The sequence below is a fragment of the Lytechinus variegatus genome, chromosome 1 (genome assembly GCF_018143015.1).
Source record: "Lytechinus variegatus isolate NC3 chromosome 1, Lvar_3.0, whole genome shotgun sequence".
NCBI lineage: Eukaryota > Metazoa > Echinodermata > Echinoidea > Temnopleuroida > Toxopneustidae > Lytechinus > Lytechinus variegatus.
In genome coordinates this window covers 37,801,228-37,817,232 of record NC_054740.1, presented here as the reverse complement: position 1 = coordinate 37,817,232, position 16,005 = coordinate 37,801,228, and the positions used below count along the sequence as shown (strand labels likewise).

General features: G+C 37.2%; 1 protein-coding gene across 1 annotated transcript in view; it reads right to left on the bottom strand.

Moving 5' to 3' along the window:
- LOC121413303 (relaxin receptor 1-like) overlaps positions 1-15,712 on the bottom strand; it is a 47,122-nt gene extending 31,410 nt beyond the window's left edge. Inside the window, exons 1-4 of the mRNA XM_041606084.1 lie at positions 15,703-15,712; positions 15,156-15,227; positions 5,527-5,601; positions 1,981-2,052 (exon numbers count right to left, since the gene is read on the bottom strand). The gene's annotated coding sequence lies outside the window, so the exon portion shown is untranslated. The remainder of the gene's footprint in view (positions 1-1,980; positions 2,053-5,526; positions 5,602-15,155; positions 15,228-15,702) is intronic.
- Positions 15,713-16,005: the final 293 nt, after the last annotated feature.

Below are 16,005 nucleotides of genomic sequence, written 5' to 3'. Positions count from 1 at the left end.
TTGTCAGTATATCGAGGATCTAGATCTGGTACAGTTACATAAAATGAACTTTGTGAAATCTTGAAAATTACGCTGAAAAATGTTCACACTGAAAATCACCAACACAGATAGGAACACGTGGGACAGTGTATTATTATTGCTGGAATAAAGACCCGACGGAAGTGACCGAGTCCTCGATTGTTTTGCTTATTTCTCAGCAATTGCACAATTTCTTCAAGAATCCTTTGGCACATATTTTTTAGTCATATAAACAGACACTTGGGTGGTCATTATATTAGATTCTGTATAAAGTCATTTTGAGATCGTTACCAATACTGGAATTTATCTTTAACACTATAAATCTCGCTCAGCATCAACAGTTTTCGCTCTTCGACGTTCGGAAGATTCAAAAGAGTAAATGTATTGAGAATATTTGTCAATTGACAATGAAAATCTGAAAGGTCATTGTCGAAAATTGGTGTAGCGGAACAGCAGTTTTGTCCTTTGTCGTTTGTTCTGAATCAAAGACTAAGACGCTGTCGTGATTCACCAATTTCCGACAAAGACTTCTTTGAAATTCACAATTTCTCTGTTCTGGAATTCTTAGTACGTAGTTGAGCGAAACACTCACCAATCTTTTTCTCTCCCAATGAGCCAAGGTATTGATAATAACGATGTAGGGACAGACAGCGACGAAGATGTAGCCAAGGAGTCACGTCTGCGTCCATGCTCGAATAACTCTTGTTAGTACAAACCGTTCTCGCAGCCCCAACGTGGCCGAACAGGACTTTGTGACATTATACGAAACTGAGACCTTCAAATTTTATGAATAGTCCTACTCTTAAAGCCTGTGTATAGCTTTGGTAAAGGGTCAATAATGTGATTGATAATCGAATATCATCTAATATGACAGTCTTACTGAAGCGTAGAGACCGTTAGATATTTTTCCAACTGCACTTCTCTGAGAAAATTTCAAATATTCAAATTTTGGATATATAGCGCCCTCTCTAGGCGATGCTTGTTTTAAATTTAAAAAATGGGCATTCAAGCACTTATCTTATAAATTTAGTGATTAGATATCCAAAAGTTACAGACAAAGAACATATCTTGAAAGTTTCAGCCCATTCCATGATTTGGAATAGGATTTAATTGAAAGACAAAAACACACAGATATTTTAATTTGATCGGGTGACCCGATCAAGTTAAATTTCCATGTAAAATCGCAAAATTTATCCTGTAAAACACATTTCATTTCATATCCTCCACATCATAACTGTTATAGGGCATATCCATTCATATTAGCTAGCAATGAATTGGAATAGTGATAGGTGCATTTTGGTGGATTTACCAAAACTATACACAAGCTTTAAAGGTTGTTTCTGCAATGTCGCAATGGCTCCAAGGTCTTGAGGGAGCAAACAAAAATCGTGTATATGAGAACATTTTAAAAAAAGTTGCGAGCAAAATTAGATTTTCATTATCATGAAAATCTAATTATTGTTATTTTCGGTCGTTACCTTTCCTTTTCTTTCCTTCCATTTCTATTTCTCTTTTTCCTAGTCGTAGATTTTTTTTCGGGGGGGGGGGCAAGAACCCATTTCCCATCCCTGAGCGCCCGCCTCCACTTGTCCATGGCTCTTGCTAACGAACTGCAGATTCGACGTCTTGGTCGACAATGGTCCCATGAGGAAAAACGACAGGGAGATTCCGCATGCGGAAACAGCGAACATGGCTTCGATTAATGTACCTCGCATGCTTTTACAGCATGCACGGTCACGAACTATATTTGCCTTTATTTTGTGTTAAGTTTGTGAACAACATCTATATTTGAGGCGGTAGGTTACTATAATCGAGTAATTCCTTATTTTTTTACGGGGCATATCATTCCAAAATAAAAATAGTTGTGGGTGTATTGCTGAGGGTACACGATAGGCAAGTACAATTGCAATACAGTATTAGTGTTGAAAGAGTCACTGCGAATCAGATCTGATGAATACTTACATTACGAATAGAGATGAATTTGTGGCGAAGGTATCGGCGGTGATTCTCCTGATGTCATTCCCTTCGAAGTCTCTGCATGGGAATAAATCAGAGAAAGTTGTCATTAGAACGATATGATTTCCGACCAAGATACATTGGGTATATACCTAAGGCATGTGGGGAGTGTTTTGTAAACGTTTTGTAAGACACGTTGTCATATCCGACAACTTTTCTCGACTTTTGATTGGCTCAGGAGCAATGTTACTATTGTATATAGCTATCGGGTTAAAATGAGTTCGATAAAATGCCAAAGTCCTTTCAAGAAACCATGGACCACATGAACGCTTCCCAATGGCAATGGCTTGAAAACGTCTATCCTAAGGTCGCTTTTTGTATCCGATTTGTTATGACGCGCCGCAGGAGACGCGTATTCTACAAATACTTTGCAGTCCTATTTGATTCATCCATTAAGGTAAACAAATTTGCTGTAAATAAAGATCTTAAGCGCGGTGGGGGGGGGGGGGGGGGGGTACAAAATAGTAAAAATGTAAGATACGTATGAGCCGCGGTTTAGACCCCTATTTTCAAATGTTCGACTTTACATGACCTTAAACCTTATCATTTGACCTCCGTCAACACCACAATATGATCTACACCTATTGCATAATCACCAAGGCACCCAAGTGTGTTGTTTGGGATAACAGTTGTCACATTATGTATCATTAGGGAGTCTGGTGGGTACATTTAATGTTTTGAGATAAGATGACCTTTGAACTTACCTTGTGACATTCGATGGCACTAAAACATGAAGGTTCCCCATATTGTGTGCATCCATGACTCAAATTTAGATGAAAAGGGATTAACGGTTGCGAATTATGTGTTAGTCTTTTCGGTAACCTCTTACCATTTGACCCCAATAGACCTTTGACCTCCCCTGACCAATCCTGACAGCACCATTGCACGATGTTACCCCTCCTGTACTTCATCTATCACACATGTTTGGTTGCATTTGGACCTACAGTTATCAAGTTGGGTGTCATAAGAGTCTTGCAGGTGCAGGTATAATGTATAATTTAACGTATGCATGAATTAAAAACTCCTGCATGTAAGAAAAACTGTGACCTCAAAAGACCTTTGACCTCACCATGTGACCTATTCAGCCTGATGGAACCCTAGTTCATCTTCTACCCAGGTTTGGCTGCTATTGAACCCGCAGTTGCTAATATGCGTCGGAAGAGGGAATGGCAAGGTGAATTTTAATAGATGTGAAATAAAAAAAGAAAGAAAAATTCCAGGTACTCGACATAATGCGACCTTAAAAGACCTTTGACCACACCATGTGACCTTCGACATCACCGCAACTACTAGCAAGTTTGGTTGCCACTGGCCCTGCAGTTGCTAATATGCGTCAAAAGAGAGTCTTGAAGGAAAAAATTTGCATTTGTGACGGACGGACAACGATCGGTTGCCATTTCGGATCTTCAGGTTTCGCATTCCCCGTCGGTGGGCGAGACAAAGGAGGATTTGAAAGTGAATCAGTTTTCAAAAGGTTCCTCATCTCACATATCACATGTCTTCGGCGACACGAAAGACTAATCTTCTAAAAACCTCTTCATTGAATCGGCCCTGCCTACTTAAGTTTTCAAATGGCAAGCACTCTTTTAGATATTTCCTAAAATCCTGAAAGCTTGTATAAGCCTACCAGAATTTCCATTTTAGGATCATAAGCCTTCATCGGAGACAATCACGTGTTTAACTCTTCGTTTTACTTCTTCTGATTAAAATTTACAAAAAAATGTAAAAAGGGGAAACAAATGTGAGGAATAAATCCTTGTCACGTCTAATGAAGATTGTGTTGATCCATCGATCATGTCTATATTTGTTTGCGGTAGAAACGATGTACTTCTTTTTCCATTATTACTTCGGAGACGATTTTTTCTTGTCAATACCATTTAAGTGTTTCGCACAGGAATAGAATTGTATTATCTGATTTCAATCGGCTTTACGACATATAAGTCCGGCGCAGGGAAAAAAGAAAACCCTGGGAATAATTTTTCATGGCATTTTTTTTTCGCCTCGTGCCACTATCTAGTTTAGTGAAAAATATGACAGCCTGTAACTCGATTCTTCTCTTCACATATCATTGTTTGTCGTAGACCAATCATGTACATGAGGCCTACGTGCATCCCACAATATAAAGAGGTTGAATACCCAGTGTTGACGGATATGAATTACGTTGATTTAAATCTTGATTTAAATCGCGATTTAAATCACTATGATTTTTTTAATCATTGGTTTAAATCACTTCCATTGAAACATGTACAAATAATTGACAATATTTCTTTTTGTTGTGGCAGTTTTATTTATTTTTTACTCAAAAGGAAAATATTCTTTTAACTTTATATCATCACAACATAAATAGATCTTTTATATCTACTCAGAGTAATATTGAAACCAAGTCAATAAAATCAGGTTAATCTTGCGAAACCAAAGACGTGCATGTACCCTATAAGCGGTTAATACTTAGGCCCCTACTCCACTTTTTTTAAGTAGACAAAATTTTCACTGTAAATGTTTTCTTTGTTGATAGTAAACAAAAACAAAAAAATGTATTTATAGGACAGATTATAAGAAAATATGAAAGTAAACGGTTATTGGCAGTTCTGATCTATCACATGAACTACTACATATTGCTCTCCAATACCAATAATTTGTTCATATGTATCCATAGCAATAGTAATTAAGAAAAAAATATGTAAAAAATTAATTTATAAAGCTGAATTTCATCAGAGACTTTCGTGAGAATGGTTTTCAACCAAGGTCTGTTCAGACTCTTTGTATACGATTGTGCTTCATTCAGCCAGTATGCTGAGAAAGATTGAGTAATTAATGTATAAACAAATGTATGTATGATCTTAGCAAAGGACATTATGATGCCAGCAACCATACATTTAGTGCCCTATATGCCAAAAGTGAGCATTTATTTGTCTACATTTTCTCAGTGAAAGTGTTGAATTGAGTGCAATGATACATAAAATTAGCATTGTCCCTGGTATTAACCTAACATTTTATTCTTTACATGTATTTAAATACATACACTCTAGTAATGTGGTAGCTGTAGAACATGTTTCCTCATTTTTAGCACAACTGCTAAGAACTGCCAAATACTACTATTCTCCCAGTAATATATGTGTGAAATCAATTTTCTTTTTAAAGTCAGATTAATTTCCCCTGCTATGTCTGTTTCATATTTTGTCTCAATGTTTTTATATATATATATGTATTCGTATATCTATATGTTTTTATATATATATATGTATTCGTACGATTATATTTAACATACATTTGCAATCAATCATTAAATTGTAATGGCCATTCTCGGTTGCATACGCAGTTTTGCTCAACACACTGACCAACAATCAATAAGAAATTTTGCAATGCACCGCAAGCATTTGTGTCCCGGTGTCATGATGTAGTGGTCTTGGATTTGAACTTTAAACGATACATTTGCTGTACATCCTTTATTCAAGGCTACAAATGATTACAATAATCATAAAAGGAACTTACAACCAGGCCAAGGAAAGAAGATCCTGAAATGCATTCCCATCGTCCAGGTCTCGTATTCCATTCTCTCGCAAATCCCTGGATAATACAAAGCATTAAGAAAACGTTTGCATTACGAAGAGGAAGTGGCGACGGAAATCTTAAAATAGGTCGCAAAGGAAAAAAGAAGGACATGTAAAATGTTTCAGACAGCCCCCCCCCCTGTCGGGCCTGAGCGCATTACGATTCGAGGCAAAATTGGCGACATGCAGATGTATGGAAATTGGACCAAATTCCTTAAAAAGTTTTCTGGTCATTCTGATATGAAATGACTAGAATCCTCGTCAAAGTTTTTTGGTCGCTCTTCTATGTAAAGGCCAGGGATGCACCAGAACCGATTTCTCCCGAATAAATTTGGACTGATTCTGCCCGAATACGGCAGTGATCGGGATGGTTTTGGTGGATTCGGAACTCATTCGTCTCTGATTCGGGGAGCTCTCCGAATAGAGACGAATGGGTCCGGAAAAGGTTCCGATTCAGTGCAGAATCGCCAATAATTGTCCCGAATCAATTTTTGCCATCCAGAATAAAGCCAAATGCCACCCGAATGGTGGCAAAAATCGAGCCAAAGGTGGCCAGAACCGACCCAAATCGAAACGAATATGGCCAAATGCGCCAAATAGCACATACATGACATATCAATGCTGAAAGTATACACCAAAAATATTTTGCTCTTTTTATTGATGGGTTCAAACTCTATTCTCTGAAGCGTATATTGCATGCCCTCCCAAGGAAAGAGCACATAATCTATGGATAGACGTACTAAAAGTGAGAATGTAAGTAAATAAGTAATGGGTGAATCATACACCTGTGACATCATATGTCTTGTTAACGTTGCCAAAGGAGAATGTCCATCTCATTAGTGATTTCTTCATTCAAATGCTCATATCCGTGAAATTTTGACAATTTTTTTCTAAAGGTTTAATTGATCATATTCTTTTAATAAATCTCGTATTCCAAGGGTTTCATACTCCTTTAAGATACATGTAGGTGCGTCAAATTAGTCATAGTCATGTAATATAATGCTCACAACTTATTGTGCTATAAAGATGTTATACAGAGCGTATCAAAAAAAAGTTTACACTGAGAAAAAATCCTGTAAAATTATATATTTGTAATATTCTGACGATTTTTCCACATTTTAGCATTGGTACAGATCCATTTAAGCAAATTACGATATAACTGTCGAAAAATATTTCCGCTTGAGTGAGCACCACTTACTTTTGAAAAGATGGTGAAAAATGATTTGCGCAGAACTTTGAAATAGTTATGCGAATAAAAGTAGACCTTAATCATGAAGAACACGTGGAAATTAGTTAGTAAAATTGATTTGAAGATATCTTTTACCTTTTTAAACTTGTTTCCTTGCCCAAACACTTCGAAGAGTGCATTGCGCCCCACCCCACTCCCCCACACACCGAGTCCATCGTGACGATATTTGCTTTACACTGAGCTGTGATTTACATGAAATGGCTTAGGCTTGATTTTCATTTTGTTAATTATTGCCAAGCTTGGGAAAAGTGTGGAGAAACCAGTATTAAATGAAAAATCAAATGTAAACCAACTTTAAATGATAAAAACTTAGTGAAAAATGCTGGAGATGTCTGATATAAACTTTTGTTCAGATTCATTTATGTCCTCAGATCCAGCTGGCACAAAAAGGGTAAAGGTTGTGCTTACTAAGTGTTGAAATTTCAAATTTGGGCGGCAAAATTGTTACAAAATGCTTGAATGAATCCGTTTTATGTCAATTGGCTAAAAGTGCTAGGGAAAGTTATGAGAAATGCTTCGCAGGGTAAGTTTGAATTCGCCCTTTCCCCTTGACACAGCGTGAAAACAAGCATTTCTGCGCAAACAGATTTCTGCCAGCTTTACAAAAATGGACAGTGCTCACTCAAGTGTAACATTCTGTCAAAATTTTTACTCTCATTGGATAGATGAGACCCAAACCCATAATTATATGTGAAAAAAATTACCCACATGTTGTATATTTGTTAATTCCCATGGCTTTTTCAAAGTGTAAACTTTTTTTTTGATACGCACTGTATATCCATGATTGGGACTATCGTGTGTGACTATACAACTGATTCCAAGAGTATGACGAATGTGATTATTCAGTGCCGAGACACGGCATAGGCCTAGCAGTTCTGCCATGTCTGCCGACAGAGTTAATTGTACTTCTCACTCGGGGAAGTAGAGGTGGAGATCACATTGCATGCAAGTAACTTACACGTTGGTGCCCATGTGCTGATTCAGAGAGAGAGAGGAAGGGGGTGGGGGTGGCAGGGGTACATGTCGCCCCAGTGGCGGATCGGGGGGGGGGGCACAGTTGGCCCGTGCCCCCCTTGAGAGCCATTATATAATCAAAGTGTGTAAATATGCCGTTTTTACTCAAGTAGGTCCCCCCTCTTGGAAAATCCTGGATCCGCCCCTGTGTCGCCCACCTTCCTCAAAACGTGAAACATCCGCTTCTTTGAGAGTACGAGCCAATATTATTTTCTCTCACTCTTAGATGCTGCCATCGCATCGTTCCTTGGTCATGCCGGTGACGTGCAGGAGGAAGTTTTTTTTTGGAACTGCAACGCAGAAAGAAGGCTTTCAAGAACATAGAATACCGTCGCTGTCGGCATAGAAATAGACATCACTTCTTTCATAACACAAACATCAGTTTGAAGAAGTTTTGGCAGGGGATCATTACCTCGAAAAAAAAATAATTGGAAGTTTTCGCCACGGGGACGGATTCGAGAACAGGGTAAATGCATTTTATATGGACGATGGCCGTCAAATAACAAAGAACATCTGGAAGGTCTTTATCGAAAATGTGTGAACCGGAACAGCAGTTACGTCCTAAGTTTCGGAGCTGACGGAAACTTGCAAATATATCGTATTTCCAGAGTCCAGGACGAAACTGCTGTCTTGATTCACCACTTTTCAACAAAGACTTATTGGTCGCCCATTGTTTACGAAGGGCGTTTGGCATTACGTTTCCAATGTTCTCGAAAGCGTCGCGGTTACAAAAATTCTCTCTCTATATATATATACTGTATATAGAGCATCACTCTTACGAGTGATAAGACTCGTAACAGTGACGCGCTATAATACAGTATATTATCTTTACAAACGATTAGTTTAGTGATAAAATCCATTATTCTCTTAGCAAGAATCTGCAGTCAATATTGGTATCATACAATGTTGAGATGGCTGTACCACTTAGACTGGCCAAAAATAGCGTCGCCGTCGGCGTAGAAATATATAATTTTCTCTCCTTTCATAATTAACCACAGAATCAGTTTGAAAGAGTTGCGGCAGAAGATCATTTCCCCATACAGCTCGCATTAATCATCGAAATACATGAGAGGAGGGATAGGGGTATGCTGCTTTTGGGAGCAAACACCATTTGATAAAGGTAAATTTAGCGGAAATTAGTTTTTACACGTGTATGCACTGCAAAAACTCCAGTGTTGATTTAACACCAGCCTGGAATCTATTTGTGTCCACACCAGAGAAGTGTTAAACAAAACCAGTTCCGTTTGAGTCTAACACCAGCTAGATATTTATACAACACCAATTAGTATCAAAACAACATCGGTTTGATTCAAAACTGGTGTTGTTTCAATACTTCTCTGGTGTGGGCATATATAGATTCCGGGCTGGTGTTAAATCAACACCGGAGTTTTTTGCAGTGTGCTGGTTGTAGTTTAAGTTCTCAAAATTGATGTATTTTTTCAATAAAAAAATCCTTTCTCTTTTATGTTTGTTTTGAAATTTAGAGTGCCCAAAGAGACATTTTAATATCACTGCAAATTGATGACTTGTATACAACCAGACGACCCGTTTACCCCCCCCCCCCATCAGGTGCTGCCCAAGGGGTGCTGGGTCAAGTGTTTGTCGGAGGGGAAAGGATTTAGCTCGGGGTTGGGCTTGACATTATCATTTAAAAGATATGAACGGTGTAAATATACACATGATCATTGGATAAGTCTCGGGACTATGAACCGCGAAATCTGGGGTTCGAGTCTCATCTCAGCACACGCATCACCCACAAGGCCTGTTTCTAGATCACCCATTCTCAATCCTGGTATAGTAAATGAGTAACTGAAAGGAGGAATCCTTTGAATGCCCGAGGGTGTAATTACCGTAGCCATGCTTTTAGCCGGTGTAATAATATCCAGCGCTTATCAGAACAACTTTGTGTTACGCGCTATTTTAGTTTCATATACAATTATATTTTTATACTCATTACTACTTTTTTTATTCCCCCTTCTATGCTCGAATATAAGAGAAACTCTTAGACCAGTTGCATGCTTTTTTCCAGGTTTGCGAATGGTGAAGCTCGTCGAAGACTGCAAATCCTCAGTTCTCTTGTATCATCTTGGTTTCTGGGAAAAGACTCAGAGACCCTAATACTGAATGCATACTTGGAAATCTCCTGAAATTGCAATGTGTTACCGATCACTGGAAAAGGGAGCTTGATGTCTGTGGATAGTCCATTTTTTTCTAACAGCATTCTGTATCTTACTTTGGAATGCTATAGAAAATGTTATAATCTTGAATGAAAAGGAAATTAAAGATTGAAAGATATGCAGTTATATACGACTGTGACTTTGGCTAATATAAAATTGCATTAAGTAGGGAGATTTAAATAATACGAACGATAGTGATTAAAATGAGAAACAGAAATCATTATCTTATGAAAAATGAAATGGTTTGGAAAATAAAACCTTTGATTTAACAAAACCAACAAATCTCGATACCTCTAATTACATCCCGACATCCCGAAGCATATTGACATGTTTTGGCGTAAAAGAGAATACAAATTTTATAACAGTTTCTCAGGTTTTTAACGGAAACAAAAACAGGATAGAAGAGAGATAAACGCATGGCTAAGTACTAGTTTATATTGCCAGTAATGGTGTGTGTGTGTGGGTGTGTTTGGGGCTTCACACAATACATTCTGCCTATCAATGAGACTTTTTCCATGAGGTATCGCGACTATTTTGGGATGAGTAGCCGAAGGGAAAAACCTTTTCAAAACAATCTATTCTAAGAAAGAAGCTTTATAGCATTTCTCTAGACGACGAAATAAACCACATCATTTCTACACTATCACTTTCCACAAAAGTGCATTTTCCCCTAAATCTCCTTAAATTGAGAGTAAATGTCTGCTATCGCGTTACGTATTCTAGTGCTTCTTAACTTCCCAAGGGAAAAAAGTTAATATGGATTTTCTTTCTTTATTTGAATATGTGAATGTCTGCAATCCTATTCTCTGAATCCTACTTCCTTATCTCATCTCATTTTACCGCGATGACTCTCCACCGGGACCCGAGCGAAGACGAAGGGGCGTATTCCCCGACTTACGGCTCCCCTGACCTTGTTTACCGTTTACGGGTCCTTCATGTTTTCTTTTTGCTATTTCCCCATGATATTAAATCGATATTTCACTCTTTTGCTTTCTCTTTACCACGCACACACACTGGCTCTATTGTTTAAATAAATCTGAGTGCATGATGAATAAACGTCAATACGACGTCGAATATACTGTGTAAACATCCTATCGTACAGAAAACGAAATTGAAACGTTATTTTGAAATTTTATTTGTCCTTGGAAAGTTGTTTTTATCAATCTCTTAAGCCCTCTAGCGCATTTTAAGTGTCTCTGTAACAAAAAATATTGGTTTTATATTTCTTGGCTGTTTATTTGTAAGTGATTGACACGGGTGCTTAGGGTGAAGCGCCGAAGCACTGAAGTACCCCCAGAATTTTCCAGGGGGTGCTGCGTTTGTTATTCTCCATACAAAGCACCCCCTGGAGTTCTGGTAGGTGTGGCAAAATGTAGAAATATAACCACAATGACCTTCATGTAGAAGTGACTTTTTTCATTTTTTTGCTGGACGAGTGAACACCCCTTTTTTCATGTAAAATTTCTCTGGACCGAAATGACCTTGATATTGATTCGATTGCTCCTGCTCGATGCTATTAAGTTTGTGACTATAAGCTTTACAGTATTATTATCTTATTTGAAAATTCGTGGAGATTGCGGAAGATATACAAAAAATTGGTGGGCACACATTCACATCAGGGGCCGCGGAAGCGGGGGGGGGGGGGTGCTGGGGGCTTCAGCCCCCCACTGTTTTCCAAAACCGTGTACAAGAACGTAAAAATGACCATAGGATTGTGATTTTTTGCATGGTCAGCCTCCCCCTACTTTGAAAACCGTTCCGCGGCCCCTACACATTGATGGCTAAAAGGAAAAGGGTGAGGCGGGGCAGTTAATATGGTTATGCCAGCTCTGTTTTGAATAGTCAATCAGACAAATGATTATCGAAGATAGATCAATATATTTAGACACTTCTTTTATGTTTGCATACAGTATATATGTGCAATCCAACTTTGGAAATGCAATGAATATGCTTGTTTTTTCATCTGATATTTGTATGCATGCTTAGATTTTGATCTACTGATAAAAGAACTTGATTTCGGGATTTGTAATATGTTAAAGCAAATAGTTTAACAAATATCATCGTTTTTCTACATGCAACTGATTACAGTCCTTACAATCATCCTGAACCAAACTACTCAATAAAACCGAGCAACCTAACACAGGGTAAAAAGCAATCATTTTATTTGTAAGGTTGTTTGAAACATCCGGAAGTATATAGGGATGGTAATCACGACAGAGTATAAAACTACAACGTTCTTTAAAAAAAAATGCGGAAACGCACCGACAAGTCATCATTCAACAGTCCCGGTGAGATTTGGCTGGAAGATGATTGCGAAGAAGAGAATAATGGAACAAAACAAATCCTCTACATGTAAGAGGATCGCCCCAGTGGCTAAGCTGACCCCTCTATGAAACCATGATTTAAAATTCTTAATGCCGCAGTCATATCTTCTAACCCGATCCCAGAACGATCGACGTTGTGGCGGTATTCTCAATGAGATGTCATCGGTCGGTTTGGAGTCGGTTTCTTTGGTGTGACCGTAGGGTTAGGGTAACAGTATTTTTTTTAGTAATTCATTATCCCGGATGCTTCGATTATTTTCAAAGGGGTTCCAAATCCCTGGATTTAAATTGATGTGTATCAAAGTCTAAGAAGAATAAAAAAGAATCTCTTAAGTTTAAAAGTTAGAACCTGTCTAACAAGGAAGTCAAAAGCTATGGGTGCTTGGAAATGAAATTATTGTGATTATTTAGATCTCAAATTGGCAATGCCGCGACTGTGAGATTCTCGCAATTCTGGTGGCACGCAGAAAACAAGATTATTTTTTTTTCGTTTGCTGCGCTCTCCCTTAAAATTAAGAACCAAGATCATGAACCCAAGGCTTCAAAAGTAAGCTTAACATGTTCTGAATACAATAGCCTTAATACATTCTCATGGCAAGAATGAGCTATTTGTAGAAAAAATCCACATGTGTGATAGATATATACGCAAATATCTGTCTCAAATTCTTGCAAATTAATCCCACTCGTAGAAATGCAGGTATGGTTTGCGAAATATGGCAAAACAAACCGTATACTCTGACATTTTACTTCCATTAGTCAGTAAATTCTTCATATAGATCTAGACACGTGTAGTGGAAAGGAAGACATTTGTGTTATATACAAAGTATAGGCCTAGTTGAATAACTAACTGACTTCCTTTCCCTGTAATTGTTCTTTACAATGTTTGTTGATTATGTCGAACACACACATTAGGTCCTGTTTTAGTTCTATATAAGGCCTAAATCTAGCTTAGATATTAAACTGTTTGTTCCTGTTTAACACTTAGTCTATAGACCCAGGCCTATACTAGATTAGACCAACCGTTTATAATTCTCTTATGTCGGGAAAATGACCATCTGTAAATAATGTCAGACTTTGTTCATTATTACTGCTGACAATAGCCTAATAGACATAATAAACAGACAGACGAGAGTCCTCCACTAGTCGAAATTCGCATTATATCTAACAGATTTCTTCGGGTTTACGTTCGTTTTCATGTTATATTGCCATAAATAAAATGAAGCATGAGCGTAGAGGCAAAATGGTATCCAGCTGTGTATTAATATTACATAAATACACAATATATATTGCATTAGCTATGGCTGGCTTTGGGAGTCCAGGGGCCGTTTCATAAAGCTGTTCGTAAGTTAAGAGCGACTTTAACAAAGCGACTGGTGATCCTTCATGTTCTTGCGCGCTAACTATCGCCAATGTATATACCATTTACGAAAAGAAAGGATCACCAGTCGTTCATATAGTCGCTCTTAACTTACGAACAGCTTAATGAAGCACCTACCAGGAAAAGATTAGTGCAAGTATTCAATTATAGAATCCGAATTTATTGATAAACTTCATTCACTTGAAATGAATGTTTCGTTGTATAAGATATACAATGACAGCATTAAATACATCACAATATCATCATGATTATACAGCTAGGATATCTGATAATTTTTATCACATACTGTTTTCATGGATTTTCAATAAATTGAAAAATACTAAGTGAAACATAGTCAAGTATAATAACATAATGGGAGTATAACACAATGCGGCATAATGAAACATTCATGTGTTCATTTACATTATCATATATAATCTGAAATAAAAACTATAATTTATGGTATTGAAATATCTTTGGTATATTTTGGACGAAAGAGAGATTTCCCAATTACTGTGAATTAATATAGCATAAGTTCTTTAGTATCATCTCCTTCAAAATTTTAACCCCTTTTGAAAGTGGTTCCTATCTATTCAGTGTGGCTTCGACATTATTATGGAAGTCCAAACTTTGCAGTTCTCTGACAGTTAGAGGAAAATATCACTATAAATGCAATAAGTTAAAGGGATTTAACCAGCAATATTAACTTTAAAAAATATACTCGATGAATGATGATTGCTCAGGTGTTGTGAGGATCGAATGATTTATCATTTAATACATTCTTTTTTAAAGCTTTGCTGAAAATGTATGAATGAAGTATACAAACAATAAAAAATACTTTATATGATTTTGTAAAGTGTGTTATGCAATTTATTTCATATCTTAGAATTTATTGTTAGTGACGTATAAACCATATGGATATACATCAACATGCAACTGAAAAAAAGAATGAGTTTTCCTAATCTAATTCTTTTGAAAGCGACGACATTTGTAGTATTTCTGGATCGAATCTACTACAAAAAACACTGTTAGTTACTATGAAAAATCCGTTGAAGATATTCAACCCTGAGGTATCAAATACTGAAAGTCAAAGTATTAAGAGCTCAAATCTCCATTTTAAAGCAAACATTCAATAGTTTATACAATATTAATAAAATATGAAATATTTTTTTATGGTTAGTAATTGGGAAGCAGAGGAGGAACTCAAAGAAGAGAGAGATAAAAAAAAATGCAGAAAAGGGAGAGGAAGAAGAGAGAAAGGGAGAGATAGATAAAGAGAGGGAGAGAGTGGGGAGAAGGAGAGCGGGGAGCGGTAGTCTTATGTTTACTTTACATCTTCAAAATGTATCCAGCGTGTAACGCGTATCAACTCTCTACAAAATAAATAATACACATGCATTATCGCGGTATATATAACAAGACGAATGGCAATAGTAATAATATACTCACAGCCAATACAACCTTTCAAGACCTCGGAACGTGCCTGGTTCAACGGAGCGTAATTCATTTCGGTTCAGAAATCTGTGTCAGATAAATAAAAATGGAATGAAAATTTCAATTTTCATAACATCTACCAATCTACGACACCATTTTAGAAAAAAATGTATGCGATTATTCAATTCCTTGCTTTGTAAATGCGTCTTGAAATTACCAACGAACTAAATCTATAGAGTCTTTATTAACTATTCACAGACGTACTTTGTAACATAACTTTTACGGATTGTAAAAATCATACAATGATGATGGAGATGTGAATAAATCTTAGGCGCTTCATAAAGCCGTTTGCATTTTTTTTGGGAGGGGGTTGCGGTTGGCAAGCGTCACAAGCCCCCTCCCCCATCTGTACGCCATTGTTTTTGGAATAGTAACCAATTCCCCCGAAATCTTGTGTTTGAACTTACATTTTTTAAAAAAACAATTATATGTGCTGTGGGTAGGTTTATGTACAACCATACAGCTTTATAAGGCAATCCTTAAGTAGATTCCACATACTTACAGCCAATGGAGATGACTTAATCCAAGAAAAGCTCCCGGTGGATATTTGAAATTTTGTTCTCAGACAAATATCTGAAAGTAAAATGGCAACGGAAAGGGCACGTCATGTATAAATGCATTTATTTGTAAACTTTTTTTTTCTGTTTTGAGTGCTTCAACCTTATTAAACACAGATTTTGTAGTTATATAATAATACAAATACTCGCACTAGTTTCGTTCAACCGCGGGGGATCCGGGTTGGAGTAAAATTATATTATGCATGAATTAAAATTACAAAGATATTTTTCTCTTACCAAGACAAAGG